The sequence below is a fragment of the Lontra canadensis genome, unplaced genomic scaffold, assembly GCF_010015895.1.
Source record: "Lontra canadensis isolate GAN:19392208 unplaced genomic scaffold, GSC_riverotter_1.0 scaffold192, whole genome shotgun sequence".
NCBI lineage: Eukaryota > Metazoa > Chordata > Mammalia > Carnivora > Mustelidae > Lontra > Lontra canadensis.
The window spans coordinates 1,183,048-1,195,514 of NW_022631186.1; the positions used below are offsets into that span (position 1 = coordinate 1,183,048).

The 12,467-nt window shown below is 36.2% G+C and overlaps 1 protein-coding gene across 1 annotated transcript in view; it reads right to left on the bottom strand.

Moving 5' to 3' along the window:
* Positions 1-908: 908 nt before the first annotated feature.
* The window catches only part of ZDHHC15 (zinc finger DHHC-type palmitoyltransferase 15), a 162,218-nt gene continuing 150,659 nt past the window's right edge, over positions 909-12,467 (bottom strand). Inside the window, exon 12 of the mRNA XM_032847726.1 lies at positions 909-4,492. The gene's annotated coding sequence lies outside the window, so the exon portion shown is untranslated. The remainder of the gene's footprint in view (positions 4,493-12,467) is intronic.

Below are 12,467 nucleotides of genomic sequence, written 5' to 3' on the forward strand. Positions count from 1 at the left end.
ATGTGAGGCTGAGCAGAGACCAAATATGATCAAGTACCATTTAGAGTAGTCTTGCTTTCTACCTAAAAGCCATTGCTGCTAAGTTCCCAACTCATATCCATGTAGGAATATAAGAAATACCGAGCACAGGGATGGGGCTGTTTAGTAGATATGTTACAGAAGAGTCCACATAACACACATACCAATCAACCTGGAAGTAAATAAACTCTACCAAAATCCTGTGAAAGCAGATGTATAGAAACTTCCATTAAAGTGGTCTGAAATTTTAAGCTTTGCCAACATTGTTTAACAAAACTATAATATACAAAAGAAACAACAATGTTATGCATATTCTTTTAATAAAGGACATAGGAAGATAAAGCTTATTAGTATTTGCGGGTGTTTCTATAGCAAGACACATGATTTTAAGAATACCATATACAATAATTTGAGCAGATTGGTGGAAAAAAAGTTATAGCAAATTGGTAAGTTCAGCTTAACTGCAGAGGGCCCAAGTGCCTTTCATTTTCTGGCTCTCCAATACATTTAATATATTACCAAGACTAAGTACCAGCTTCCCTTCTGTGTCTCTTTGCTGATTTAGCCAGCAGGGTGACAGCAATTATTCTTTGAATGCGCCTTACCTTATTGGCTTTTTTTTTTTGCCATCTTTAATTCTATTCCCTACTAAAAATCTGCTTCCTGATATATTGCATTCATTGTCCAGTTTAACTCATTCTGCTGATGGCTACATACCAGCCCACTACAAAGAACAAATTTAATAGTTTCAAACACTGTGCAGGACACAGCTCTAGCCCTTCTGGGGAAACAAACAGCTGTTGGTTGCATGCTATTAGGAGCCACCTCTTCATTATTATATTACATGACCCCTGCATTCAAAAGACTACAAATTAATATGGTACATTACAATTAAAGAAATGCAGATGTACCATACCTCATAAGTCATTTCCTACTGATTGGATGGAATGCATGAATTTTCTAAGAATGTAGGACTTGTGAAAGGGTCTAACAATTTTGTCTTTTGCACCAAGTATCATAGCTACTCTGGGAGTAGAGGTTTTAGAATGAATAAATGGAGTATTCTTCATTTGTAGTGGGTGTTGGACATTTTTTCTAAAAGGAGAGGACAAAGAATCATTCCTTTAAAGTATTCGCTCCTGATGACCAAGCAGCCTGTTTTGGGGACAGTGTGTGGTGTACATGTGTGTGCATACTTGTATGTAGATACATATGTGTGATGAGAGGTAAAAGGGATAGGCTTTGCATGACTGTTACATTCCTATGAATTGGGGCCATGTTAAATTTCAGGTGCATGTCACAACAATGTACATTCAATATTCTTAAAACATACCTGCTTGGAATTGTGCTTAATCTCCATTAACCTCAATGACAACACTTTGTGCAATTTGGCATAAACATAGGGAAGCACATTATTTTCCCTGGCAAAGACAGCCCTGAGATTGGGCTCTATGGGTACTAGAGGAGAGAATGGCACTGGCTGATGTCACATAGTGTGAAATACATGTGTTACATGGGACCAGTGTGGGAAAGACATGTACCATTTATATCACATAGAAAATAACAGTTGTTTAATTGCATACTTTTAGATTTTGGACAAAGTGGAGCTTTTCTGAAATGTGATCCGCCCAAAGTGATCTCAATGTTCTAAGTTGTTCCCCAATAATTCTAGTACTGGGAAGCCAAGTCAGCCTAACAGTGCACTGGACATGATAACTGAGGTCTGCTCCAGACAGCTGTGGGCTTTTGGAAGTCACCTCGTTATTTTTTTGCCCTCACCTTTTCCAGATGTACTATACGGAAAATTATTTCTATTTCAAGAACATTGTTGGAATGAATTGAAGAACTTAAAGTAACCTAAACTCTGAAAGAACAAGTCAGCAATGAGAGCATGGAAGAAAGAATGGAGCATACTGGTTTGCTTAGAAATACTGTTATGGTTCAAGTTTTCATTCCAGTCTTTCAATGAAAGACTTATAAGAGCACTAGGGAGTTACATAGCACCTTTCAGTTGTAGGATCCTAACAATAAGTGTCTTATTTTGCAAAAGGTGAATATGGGTACCAAAAGTTGGGGAATGAGATCCTACAGAGGTTATTTGACAGGGCCCCAAGGAAAACAGGCAATGGAGCCAGGTCAGAATACACTAATTATTAAATGAGCCTCTCTGTCAATCAGTAGTCAATCAATTGGGGGGAAGCGTATGTACAGTAGTCAATACTGAATTATGTATGGATGGGGTATTATCAGAGTCTATAAACTAGTGAAATAAAGGTGCTGAGATAGGAATAGGGTTTCTTTCTCCACCCCCCCCCCACTTAAAACTGATTTATTTGGCTTTCTGAAGATGATGTAAATCTGTAAGACATTAAACAATCAGCTTTGCATTATAGTTCTCCTGAGCTTTACCCTTCCAGTGCTTCCCTGTAGTTTCTTGACCAAGTCTTTTATAACCTGATTTGTATCAGTGCCAAGTGTTGATACACTCTAGGCATCAAAAAAGTTACTGATTCCTTCTTGACTTTGAATCATAGTTAGAAGCTACCCTGCCTAAACCCTTCACAGAAAATTATAGACGGGAAAGGGAAAGATTTCTTTGAGGCCCACTGGCTGTAGAGTTAAGTAATAGCTCTATCTTTAGAGAAAGGTGTATTACTATATGAGTAAAACACAAGGTTTGTCCATCATAAGACCATGTGAATGACTAAATAAGCTTTCAAGAAAAACCTAAACCAGAGAGTGTTTTGGAGAGAGAGGAAGGGGAAAAATCTTCCCACCTGAACATACATGATTTCATTTGTGAAACCTGGTGTGTATAGTCTTCTACATTGCTTCTTAGCATCTGAGCTTGAGAAATAGTCCCTGACCCTAAAAGATTTTGTCATGTCTAGTATTCTCTCAAATGAAATGCTGGCACAATGCATTTAATTTATGCTAAAAGTCTTACCTGGCCCCAAATCACCTAGAGGATCCAAGTGAACAGATTTTTTGTTTCTTTAAATAGCTGAATTGTTCACTTTCTCAGCTCCGCTGGGACCTGAACACCAAATAGTTTCTGGTAGGCAAATTTTCTTTTACTCAAAAAGGTTTTAGTGGGGATTCCTTAGTAAACCCAATGTTCTAAGAGTTCAATTCTTGATATCTGTGAGATACCTCTAACTCTCACTAATTTCTGAAAGAGCTGGGACTTCTATTGCTGGCAGCTGGGCACTAGAACACTGGCTGATAAATGAAAACCATTAATGCTCTTAGGTATTATTGTTATATATTATAAAGACTCAGAATTAGTGTTCATTCTCGTTGATTCAGGCACTAGGACTAAAAGAAAGGCTGATTATAAATAAATGGGGAATGAATGTAAACTGTCTTAATGGTTCAACTACCACTAAAGCTAAAAAAAAAAAGAAAGTATTGGCATATTACTATTAGGTTATCATTATCTCTACACTAACCCCTGCTATGAAAACATAGATCTTAAGTGCTAATCCTTAGGCTAATTTCAACTTTGAAACATTACCCTATGAACAGTATTGTAATTAAACCTGAAAATTACCCTTAAGCTCCTTAACAAAATCTATGGTGCATAACTTAGGGTTATAGTTTTTCTTTCATCCTAAGAACAATTCATATAAGCAAAAATAAAGCTAGGTAGCAGAGAAAATAATAAAAGTAACTACAGAATTTTACTACAGCCTGACATTAAAAGTCTTTAAAACACCAATACTTATGTTTACTAAAGTTGAAATCTGATCTGATCTTCCCTATTAGCTGTGGTGCTTTCAGGAACATCAACATTTATGACAGAGAACAGGTTTTGCATTGTTGTTCAATTTCCAGTTTGAGGACCTTGATTATTGTGTGTTGATTATGCCTCTTGACTTTTAGATACCTGATATAGGGATGGTGTTCACAGCCCAGCAAATATTTAAATTGCTATTTAGGGAAAAAAGTAGGACTGAATAAAAACCTTGGATTTTTTTAAACCTTGATTTTCACAACACCACAGCAGAATTTTGTGTAAATATGCTGCACATATGCATGCTTATAAATGCACAGGTACACAGCAGCAAACAGTCTGATTTCCCTTGATACCACAAAGACCCTATAAATATAATTAACAGTCTTTTCAGGGAAGTTAGGAACTACATGGAAGTCTTTTGAATTCCTCTTTACCTGTGAAGAGGAACACAAAGAGCCTCTGGAAAGGTATATATGTTACCTGTAGGTTTTTACAGATTGGGGAGGTAAAATGAAGAAAGAGAGGAAGACTGGCTTGAATTAATTGCTACCAGATTGATGAGTTCAGTTAGTAAATTAAATAACTTGTAAAGTCCTGCAACATCTATCTGCACAGCAAGTATTTGATAGAATGCTTTTAAATTGTGAAGCTTTCAATTCACCATGTTGACTTATTTTGAAGATTAAAATGGTTCCCAACATTGAATTCTGTAAGCCTCATGGAAGATGGAGGGACCTGGGAATGAAAAAAAGAAATTCACAGGTGAGCTGAACAACTGTAAATACCCACACAGTAACATCCATTGACAATAATATGCAACCATTAAAATTATGTTTATTCAGTTAACATTGAAAAATTCTAAGTGAAAAGAGCAGGATGAAAAATTATGTATACAATGTTATAATTATTTTTAACCCATAAATTGGATCTGGAACAAAAACCTGAGGAAATATACTAAGTTGTTCAAAGTGGTGGTTCACAGGTTAATTTATTTTTATTTTCTTTACATTCTACTTGTATTTTCCACGTTTTCTCAAGTAAATATATAATTGATAGCACAAAATATTTATTGTTTGAAATTCACAAGAAATTTACCCACTTTGAAAGTGGGTAATTCTGAATTTGAATCCTAGCTTTGCTACTTGTTATCTCTGTGACTCTGGACAAATAACATCAATGGACCTTAGTTTCTTCATCTGTAAAATAAGCACAATAAAATCAACCTGAAACAAATCTGGCATATAGTAGGCACTGAAGTAGCTGTTATTAGTATAAGCTTTTTGGAAAACAATTTAGCTATATATTTTAAGAGTCTTTGAAATTAAGTTCATACCGGTAACTTTGCTTCTAGGATTCTATCTTAAGAAAATGATAATGAGAAAAAAGATTAATATCCAATGACATTATTGATGACCTTATTCATAATAGTGAAAAATTGGATAAAATCTTAATGTTGGAAAGTAGGAAACTGATTACATTAGCAGCAGTACCTTAATATAATGAGAAATTACTATTGGCATTCATGAAAAATGCAGAATTTGAAACTGAACACAATATGATCTCAATGTTTAAAAAATATATTCAAAGAAAATACTGGAAGGGATACAACAAAATATTAACATAAGTTATCCTTAGGTGGTGGAATTATAGGTGATTTTCATTTCTTCATAGTTTTTTCTTCTTTGTTATGTTTAATGTACCTTTAAAATTAATTCTAGTGTGTTTATTATAAAAGCAATTCATTTTCATCATAGAATAACTGAAAAATATAGAGAAGAATAAAGAAAAATAATGACCTATAATTTCAGAGACTGTTTATCATTCTCCCTCCTTCTCATCATTCATTCAACAAATATTTATTGAATACTTACCATATGCCAGGTGTTGTCTTAGGAACTGGCACTAAAATGTAAAGAATACATAGTCCCTGCCCTCAAGGAGCTTACAATCTTTTCTGTCTAGACATGTAAATAAATTATTATAACAGAATAAAAGTGTGCTCATGTTATTATGAGACATAACACTATGTACAGAATGGACATAGAGCTCAGCTATGTAGGTTAGTCAGTGATGTACCCTGAGTAAATGATGTGGAGGCTGAAACCTGGAAAATAAATATTATACAACCAGATGAAGGACAGTGGAATGGAGGAGGTGGGAGGCTGCTAAGAAAGCATCCCAATCATGGAAAAGAGCAGGCGTGTGTTTTAGGGACTGAAAGCAGTAGAGTGTGGTTCAAGCATAGGGTGTAGGGATAAAACTAGTGGAGAGGAAGCTTTGGAGTTGAGAATTATGGGAGATGAACCTGGAGACATGAACAAGGGCCAGATCATGAAAGGGCCTGTAAACTGTGTTAAGGAGTTCAGACTATGCTGAGGCCAATGAAAGTCACTACACAGATTTGAGTTTTCAACATCATTCTAGTTGTGATATGGAGAATGGATTGGACGAAGGTTAAGACTGGAGGCAGGGAAACCAGTTAAGAGGCTACTACAGCAATACAGGGGAAACATGATCTGGGATCATGGTCATCGGTATAAAAAAAAGTTCACAGCTAGGAAACACAGTCAACACACCTTGGTGATTAAGTGGATGTGGGTGGGAGATGAAGGAGTGGGAACAAAATAGGAAAAAGGTTTTGGATGGGTGAAGTTGAAAGGCATTGGTGATTCAGGTCTGGAGTTCAGGGAAGAGTCCTGGGTTGGAGAAACATATTCAGTAAGTTGTGTGTGTGTGTGTGTGTGTGTGTGTGTGGTGTGTGTGTGTATGTGTATATATATGTTATTGTGTGTATATATGCGTACTATGAACTTTTACACTTGGCATTTTATCTTGTAACCACCATCTCAGATAGAATACAGCTATTATTTTCATATACTAATTTTGTATGAACACTGGTTTTCATTATTCTAGGGGAAATATTCAAGATGAGGTTACTGGGTGATATGGTAAATATATATTTAACTTTATAATAAACTTTGTAACAAACTGCCAAACTGTTTTCCAGAGTACCTGTGCTATTGTTCATTCCCACCAGAAATGTAGGAGAATTCCTATTATTCTGCATCCTTGTCAACACTTGGAATTATCACTATTTTTTTTTTAAATTTACCCATTCTGGGTCATAGTGTAGCTCTATTTTTTTTTAAAGATTTTATTTATCCATTTGACAGACAGAGATCACAAGTTGGCAGAGAGGCAGGCAGAGAGAGAGGAGGAAGCAGGCTCCCCATGGAGCAGAGAGCCCGATGTGGGGCTCGATCCCAGGACCCTGGGATCATGACCTGAGCTGAAGGCAGAGGTTTTAACCCACTGAGCCACAAAGGCGCCCCTGTAGCTCTATTTTTAATTTTTTTGAGGAACATCCACACCATTTTCCAAAGTGGCTGCACCAATTTGCATTCCCACCAACAGTGTAGGAGGATTCCTCTTTCTCCACAACTTCTCCAATATTTGTTGTTTCTTGCCTTGCTGTTCATAGAAGCAATGTCCACAATAGGCAAAATGTGGAAAAAGCCAAGATGCCCTTCAACAGACAAATGGATAAAGAAGATGTGGTCCATATGTACAATGGAATATTACTCAGCCATCAGAAAGGATGAATACCCAACTTTTGCATCAACTTGGATGGAACTGGAGAAGATTATGCTAAGTGAAATAAGTCAAACAGACAAAGTCAATTATCATATGGTTTCACTTATTTGTGGAACAAAAGGAATAGCACAGAGGACATTATGAGAAGGGAAAAATGAAGGAGTAGAAATCAGAGTGAGAGACAAACCATGAGATGCTATGGACTTCAGGAAAGAAATGGAGAGTTTTAGAAGGGAGGGGGGTGGCGGGATGGGTGAGCCTGGTGGTAGGTGTTAAGGAGGCACAAATTGTATGGAGCACTGGATGTTATATATGAACAATGAATCATGAAACACTACATCAAAAACTAATGATGTACTGTATGGTGACTAACATAACACAAATAAATAAATAAATAAGCAAACAAACCCATTCTAGTATGAGTGTAAAGAATTCTTTTTGCAGTTCTAATTTGCATTTTCCTAAGCTAGTGATGTTGCACATCCTTTCTTGTGCTTATTTCCACTTTTTCTGGTGAGGTGTCCATTCAAACCTTTTGCCAATTTTTTTTATTGTGTTTGTTTTCTTATTTTTGAGCTTTTACAGGACTTTACATATAGTCTGGATACAAGTCCTTTAGTGGACACATGTTTTGCAAGTATTTTCTCCCTGTCAGTGGCTTGTATTTTTATTTTCTTAACAGCGTTCTTTAGAGAAAACATTTTAAATTTTGTTCAAGTCTAAACTGTAAATTTTTCCTTCTGTGTATTTTACTTTTGATGTCATATCTAAGAACTTAAGTCAAAGTGACAATCTAAGTCAAAGTGACAAATGTTTCTCCTACATTCTAAACATTTTATAGTCTTACATTTTACATTTTGGTATATGACCCATTTTGAATTAAGTTTTTATATGTTGTGAAATGTACATGTTGTAGTGATGTCCAGTTGTTCTAGCACCATTTGTTGAAAAGACTGTATTTTCTCCAGTGAATTATATCTTTGTGCAAAAACCAACAGACCATCCTTCTGTTGGTCTATTTCTGTATTTTACTTTCTATTCTGTTCCATTGGGTTTATGGGTCTATCCTTTTGCCAATACCACACTGTCTTGACTACTGTGGAATTATAGTATGTCTTAAAATTGGATAGATTTTGTGTTCTGACTTTGATTTTCATCTTGAGAATTTTTTTTGGCAATTTTAGTTCCCTCACTTTTCCATATAAATTTTAGAATCGGATTGTCTATATCTACAAAAATCCTGCTACAGTTTTAATTGGGATTGCATTAAATCTGTCTACCAATTTGGGGAACACTAAAATCTTAACTAGGGCACCTGGGTGGCTCAGTGGTTAAAGCCTCTGCCTTCAGCTCGGGTCATGATCTCAGGGTCCTGGGATCGAGTTCCGCATCGGGCTCTCTGCCCAGCAGGGAGTCTGCCTCCTCCTCCTGTCTCTCTCTGCCTGCCTCTCTGCTTACTTGTGATCTGTCTGTCAAATAAATAAAAAAAAAATCTTAAAATCTTAACTATATTGATTCTTCTGACTCATGAACATAGTATATTTCTTCATTTAAGACTTCTTTGGTCTTTTTCATCAGTGTTCTGAAGGTTTCAGCATGCAGATCTTATATATGATTTGTTAGATTTATATCTAGCTATTTAATTGCTGGAGTTATTGTAGGTGGTACTGTGTCTTTTAATTTTCGTTTCCCAATTGCACATTACTAGTGTATAGAAACACAACAGATGCTTGGTGTGTTGATCTTATTTGCTGTGAACTAACTAAACTCACTTATTAGTTCTAAGAGTTTTCGTAGATTCTTTGAATTATCTATGTAGACAGTCAAGTCATCTGCAAATCAGGATAGTTTTTTCTTTTCCAGAGTGCCTTTATATCTTTTTCTAGTGCTACTTCATGTTAGGACTTTTACTATAACGGGTAAGAGTGGTATGAGAAACTGTATGAACTTGTGATTAATAGAGGAAAGAACTACTGGTAAGTAAGTAAGTAGTGAAGATATTTCAAGCCAGTTTAGGCTGGAGATCACAAACGTGTAAACTCAGTTGTGTTTTTTTGTGAAAAGTTGAAATCGGTATTTATAATCAGTTCTGTTATTTTTGTAGTAATTCTCAGCAGCCTGAGTATAGGAATGGAGAAGGCAGATAGATTGAATCTGGATTTTTTCTTTCTGGCTGAGGCAACAGAGTTAGGGCAATATAAATATTGGCAAGAAATGTCACTTGCAGCAACATGGATAGACCTACAAGGTATGGTGCTAACTGAAATAAGTCAGAGAAAGACAAATACCATATGATTTCACTCATATGTGGAATTTAAGAAACAAAACAAATGAACAAAGAAAATGATGAACAAAAACACAGACTCTTAAATACAGAGAACAAACAAGAGGTTGCCAGAGGGAAGGCTGGGGGGGAGTGGTGAAATACATAAAGAGCACAAGAGTACAACTTATCTTTGTTTTTTTTTGTTTGTTTGTTTGTTTTTAAGAAGAAGACTCTATTATTTTATTTTTTTTATTAATTTTTTATTAACATGTAAGGCATTATTAGCCCCAGGGGTACAGGTCTATGAATTACCAGGTTTACACACTTCACAGCACTCACCATAGCACATACCCTCCCCAACTTCCATAACCCCAGCACCCTCTCCCCACTCCCTTCCCCCCGGCAACCCTCAGTTTGTTTTGTGAGATTAAGAGTCTCTTATGGTTTGTCTCCCTCCTGATCCCATCTTGTTTCATTTATTCTTTCCCTATCCCCAAACCCCCCACATTGCATCTCCACTTCCTCATATTAGGGAGATCATATGATAGTTGTCTTTCTCCGATTGACTTATTTTGCTAAGCATAATTCCCTCTAGTTCCATCCATGTCGTCGGAAACGGCAAGATTTTATTTCTTTTGATGGCTGCATAGTATTCCATTGTATATATATATACCACCTCTTCTTTAGCCATTCATCTGTTGATGAACATCTAGGTTCTTTCCATAGTTTGGCTATTGTGGACATTGCTGCTATAAACATTCAGGTGCACGTGCTCCTTCGGATCACTACATTTGTATCTGTAGGGTAAATACCCAGTAGTGCAATTGCTGGGGCATAGGGTAGCTCTATTTTCAACTTTTTGAGGAACCTCCATGCTGTTTTCCAGAATGGCTGCACCAGCTTGCATTCCCACCAACAGTGTAGGAGGGTTCCCCTTTCTCCACATCCCTGCCAGCATTTGTCATTTCCTGACTTGTTAATTTTAGCCATTCTGACTGGTGTGAGGTGGTATCTCTTGGTGGTTTTGATTTGTATTTCCCTGATGCCGAGTGATGTGGAGCACTTTTTCATGTGTCTGTTGGCCATCTGGATGTCTTCTTTGCAAAAATATCTGTTCATGTTCTCTGCCCATTTCTTCATTGGATTATTTGTTCTTTGGGTGTTGAGTTTGATAAGCTCTTTATAGATTTTGGATACTAGCACTTTATCTGATATGTCATTTGCAAATATCTTCTCCCATTCTGTCAGTTGTCTTTTGGTTTTCTTGACTGTTTCCTTTGCTGTGCAAAAGCTTTTGATCTTGATGAAGTCCTAATAGTTCATTTTTGCCCTTCCTTCCCTTGCCTTTGGTGATGTTCCTAGGAAGAAGTTGCTGTGGCTGAGGTCAAAGAGGTTGCTGCCTGTGTTCTCCTCAAGGATTTGATGGATTCCTTTCTCACATTGAGGTCCTTCATCCATTTTGAGTCTATTTTCATGTGTGGTGTAAGGAAATAGTCCAGTTTCATTTTTCTGCATGTGGCTGTCCAATTTTCCCAACACCATTTGTTGAAGAGACTGTCTTTTTTCCATTGAACATTCTTGCCTGTTTTGTCGAAGATTAGTTGACCATAGAGTTGAGGGTCCATTTCTGGGCTCTCTATTCTGTTCCATGGATCTATGTGTCTGTTTTTTTACCGGTACCATACTGTCTTGATGATGACAGCTTTGTAATAGAGCTTGAAGTCTGGAATCGTGATGCCACCAACTTTGGCTTTCTTTGTCAATACTCCTCTAGCTATTCGAGGTTTTCTCTGGTTCCATATAAATTTTAGGATTATTTGTTCCATTTCTTTGAAAAAAATGGATGGGACTTTGATAGGGATTGCATTAAATGTGTAGACTGCTTTAGGTAGCATAGACATTTTCACAATATTTGTTCTTCTAATCCATGAGCATGGAACATTTTTCCATTTTTTTGTGTCTTCCTCAATTTCTTTCATGAGTACTTTATAGTTTTCTGAGTATAGATTATTTGCCTCTTTGGTTAGGCTTATTCCTAGGTATCTTATGGTTTTGGGTGCAATTGTAAATGGGATTGAAGGAGTACAACTTATCTTGATGAGCACTGAGTAATGTATACAATTGAACCATACTGTAATATAACACTGTACTTTAATTATACTTCAAAAATATATTGGTAAGAGAGAAGTTGAAGGCTCTCTCCAGTCAAAGCTAGGCTCATCAATGCTGTAACATGTATTGTTTTGGTTGCCAAATAGTATTCCATTGTATGGATATGCCACATGTTATTTATCTATTTATCAGCAGATTCATGTTAGGGTTGTTTCCACATTTTGGCCACTATAAATAAAGCTGCTGTGAACATTCATGTAGAAGTTTTGTGTGGACATATGTTTTCATTTCTCTTCATTATATACAAGGACTGGAATTTCTGGATCATATGGTATTTCTATGCTTAACATTTTGAAAGACTGTGAAACTTTTCTAAAGTGAATGAACCATTTAATACTCCAATCAGTAATGTATGAGGTTTCTGATTTTTCCATATCATTGTCAACACTTGTTATTATCTGTCTTTTGGATCCTAGTGGATATTAAGTGGTATCTTGCACTTTTGATTTGCATTCCTCTAATGGCTAATAGTGTTAAGCATTTTTCATGTGCTTATTGATCATTTCACATGGAGAAATGTCTATTCAGATCCTTTGTCATTTTTAAATTGGCTTTTCTTTTTATTATAGAATTGTAAAATTTCTTTATATATTCTGCATATAAGTCTCTTATCAGATATTTGATTCACAAATATTTTCTCCTCAAAGGCCACATATATATCATGACTATGGGGTCATG